The 3936-nt window shown below is 41.0% G+C and overlaps 1 long non-coding RNA gene and 1 other non-coding gene across 2 annotated transcripts; both read right to left on the bottom strand.

Annotated features, from left to right (window-relative positions):
* Nucleotides 1–2058: 2058 nt before the first annotated feature.
* On the bottom strand, nt 2059–2131 carry trnar-ucg. Its single transcript has one exon. It is a non-coding gene; the product is annotated as a tRNA-Arg (tRNA).
* A 184-nt stretch (nt 2132–2315) lies between these two features.
* LOC118598379 lies at nt 2316–3923 on the bottom strand. The gene is made up of 2 exons (XR_004947488.1): nt 2889–3923; nt 2316–2810 (listed from the first exon to the last, which is right to left on the bottom strand). It is a non-coding gene; the product is annotated as an uncharacterized LOC118598379 (long non-coding RNA).
* Nucleotides 3924–3936: the final 13 nt, after the last annotated feature.

The raw sequence follows: 3936 nt of genomic DNA, 5'->3' as shown, positions 1-3936 counted from the left end.
ACACAAACACACGCCAACACACACAAACAATGTAACTGTCTGGAATATGTTGCAGTGAGTTTCATTTATTTTAATTAGCAAAAGCGAGATTCTAACTCTGGACCTCTACAGCGAGAATTATTTAGCTAAACGTCCCTGAACCATTTTCCATTCATTCTCTATGGTAATCCTAAACCACTAGGGATGTAATATACTTTAAGCCTCTGGGGGGCGCTAGTAGTTGTCGGTGCTCTTTGCTCCGCCGGCGGCTCCCGCTCCACAGCAGATCCCACGAGCAAGCGATTCCTGCCGGAGGAGAATTTCAACGCGGGACGAAGAGCATCTTTATCGATCATCGGTAAGATCATTTTTGAATATTAAAAACGTGGTCGGTATTAAAAAAAACAAAACAAAAAGAGAGGATTAGAAAGACGTTTTTTGATCGTTTCTGTTCCAAAGTTCCGGGACTTTTGATAGTGTTTGACAGCGATATCCGTCCATCTATGGCACATCTGCGTGATCAAACAGCTGTTTTGTTGTTTTAACCTCTAACATATGACATTTTGGAAAAATGTTGAGTTTAAACTTGTACATGCATTTTATTTGGGGTTTAATTGAGAAAAAACACGTGTNAGATCCCACGAGCAAGCGATTCCTGCCGGAGGAGAATTTCAACGCAGGACGAAGAGCATCTTTATCGATCATCGGTAAGATCATTTTTGAATATTAAAAACGTGGTCGGCATTAAAAAAAACAAAATAAAAAGAGAGGATTAGAAAGACGTTTTTTGATCGTTTCTGTTTGAAAGTTCCGGGACTTTTGATAGTGTTTGACAGCGATATCCGTCCATCTATGGCACATCTGCGTGATCAAACAGCTGTTTTGTTGTTTTAACCTCTAACATATGACATTTTGTGAAAATGTTGAGTTTAAACTTGTACATGCATTTTATTTGGGGTTTAATTGAGAAAAAAACATGTGTTACGTACAGATCACAACAACAGCTGTTTCTTTGTTATTGTGCGTGGCTCGGGGAGGGGGTTGTTTTTTGAATTTTGGAAATTTTCCACTGGTCTCAGTCTGGTTGCTTTTGTCTAAGCTTTATATTACTTGTTCATTGTCGTTATCATGGTATCACTTAAATGCTAATCATAAAATAATGATCCCATTTATTCATAAAGGTTGAACAAATCCTCATTCATTTTGAAACGGGATCTTTTTGCTTTTAGTCACATTAGTTTTTGCTGGGTAGACTTTCAAGAATTTTCCTCTTCATGAAACATCTATTTATTTCTTGAAGGAGCCATTTTCTCCATGAATGTTTGATTCAGCCTGAATGAAAGTCCCTCTCCCATCGTTCCTGCTCTTCTTCAGCTCCTCGTCTTCCTCCTGATCCAGCAGCACAAAGTCTGAAGTGAAGAGCAGAACTTGAAGAAAAATTGCATCTGCAGCAGCACACGTCATCAAGGACTCTGGGACTTTTCNATAATTTTCTTAGTGCTGTCACTGTTGAGCTTCTTTCTTGGTCGATCAGACCGGAGAAAGCCCGGCTAGAAGATACAGCGCTAACGCAAATGCATCATTCCTGCTCCTCTTCAGCTCCTCGTCTTCCTCCTGATCCAGCAGCACAAAGTCTGAAGTGAAGAGCAGAACTTGAAGAAAAACTGCATCTGCAGCAGCACACGTCATCAAGGACTCTGGGACTTTTCCCAGACAGAATTCCCTTTTCCAGAAACTTCCATCTCAGTCCAACGTTTCCTTCAGGTTTGAGTTTTAGGAGGAGAAAGTGATTCTGAGCAGAGAGGACTCCAACCATCCAACCCAACCCAAAGAGAGGAGAGCAGAAGACAAACTTCTCAGTAGTCTGGACGATCAGAACTACCTTGATCTGGTTTTAGTCAAACTAACTTCTGTCGTTTTCTGGTCTCGGAGCCAAAAAGACTCCTGGACTTTGAATTGTCATAGCAGCTGCAAAGAACTCTGGGAAAAACTGTATTAAATTGGATTTGAACTCAACTTTCATTTCTTAACTTGTATTTGTTTTCTTTTTGAGGATTTTATTGGACTCTTCAAATCCTCCGACCATGAAGGGACTCGAACCCTCAATCTTCTGATCCGAAGTCAGACGCCTTGTCCATTAGGCCACATGGTCAGTGAGGAGATCCAGGTCCAGCTGAAGAAGAGGAGGAGCTTCTGCTGGAGGAGGAGCTTCTGCTGTACTGGAGCTCTGGACTCACAACATCTGTATCAGGCTGTTTCCAGCTGTTTGATCTGAAGAAGCTCCAGCAGCTGCAAACATCTGGATGGACCCCCCCCCCAATAGAGTCACAACTAAATTCTGTTTGTCCGTGTCAGCGGCCATGTTTCACTACAATTACAATTGAAAACAGGACACAAAACACATTGAACACAATTCAGTGCAGCATAACAACAGTTATCATTGTTTCAAAATAAAAGCATGTTCAAAAAGTAACATTTAACCAGAAAAAAATGGATATAAATAAAAATAAAAACTATTCAAATCTCATCATCAGAGACTTGAATGAAACATGAATAAAACTGATGTTTGAAAATGTTTCATTCTTCACCTCCAGCTGAACTCTCCTGATGATTAAATGAAAATGTTTGACAATCCAGTTGATGGGAAGAAGCAGAGAAATCCATTAGAGTCAAAACGTGGAGGTTGTCCTTTAATGAGGATCTGATGAAGATCAGACTCTGATGTCACTGATGTTCTGCTGGTGATGGGCTGGATGTGGATCCTGGTGCTGCTGAAGAATGAAAGATCATTCTACCTCCACTCATTGCTGAAGGAAGCTCATTGTTCTCTGCTGACAGAGGGAATGATGGGAAATGGAGTTCGTGTTCAAAGAACCAAACACAGACATCATCAAATCAAAGTTCCTCACCAGGAGAAGAGAACGGAGGTGACCTATAGTTTACGGTTCTGGTTCAGAGAGCTGAAAAAAAGTCCCCTTAGATCTCAAATCCTGACGGCTGTCATGACGTTCTGGATGAGCTGCTGAGGTCTGTCTGCTGAGCCATGGAAAAAGCTTTCTGAAGAACAAAGCAGTTCTTCTGCTCCCACCAGAACCAGGAGGTCCGGATCTGATGAGTCCACGCACCTTCTAACAGTTCTGCAGCTGAACCATGAGTCTGAACATCAGAAACGTCAGTGTGAGAGAGGAACGAGGAGCTTCCACCTGGAATCAAACCACCAACAGTTTCTTGACGGTGACGACCGCTCCACCACAGGAAGCCTGGATCAAACCTGGATCTTCATGCTGATGAAGAGTGAAGGAAGTGGCTTTGATTCTTTTGGATTTAGGATGAGTTCATGCAGATCTAGAAATCCACCATGATGATCCTCCTTGAAGAATTTCAAAATAAAAGACTTACTGGATGATCAATACATTTACTTTAAATTTTCTGTCCACAAATCCTCTTGATCAATAAATACTTAATGATTGATATCAAGTCTAAAGAAAAAGGAGTGAAAGTGCTGACTCAGCACAGATCAAAGGAGACAGAGATGATTTCCTGGAATGAGAATAACATCAAACATCTTGATGTGATCTGGAACTGAGCTGTTCTTCACAAGATCCTCACAAACATGGAAACTGTTGCTGCAACACGTGAAGGTTTGGTTCTTTTTGTTTCTTTCTTCTTTGTACACAAACATCAACACCACGTTCTAGATGTTATTTTTGTGTTGATCAGAGTTTTTATCTTTTTAAAATCAGACCAAAATTAACAATTTTCTGTTCATTTTACTGTCTCTGCTAAGCCGTGTCTCATTGTTTACTGACCTCTCCAATATGGCGTCACTCTTCACGTACACTGGACAATGCTAACAGGCTGGTGTAGCGTCTCGAGACTATAGAACTCATTGGGTTAAACCATTGACTGTAAAAAAAAATACTGGACTACTCGAGCCATGAGGTCCCCCATTGGAAA

Source organism: Oryzias melastigma, unplaced genomic scaffold (assembly GCF_002922805.2).
Source record: "Oryzias melastigma strain HK-1 unplaced genomic scaffold, ASM292280v2 sc00403, whole genome shotgun sequence".
In the NCBI taxonomy this organism is placed as follows: domain Eukaryota; kingdom Metazoa; phylum Chordata; class Actinopteri; order Beloniformes; family Adrianichthyidae; genus Oryzias; species Oryzias melastigma.
The sequence above is the reverse complement of the archived record's forward strand: the minus strand, read 5'-3'. Positions and strand labels throughout refer to the sequence as shown.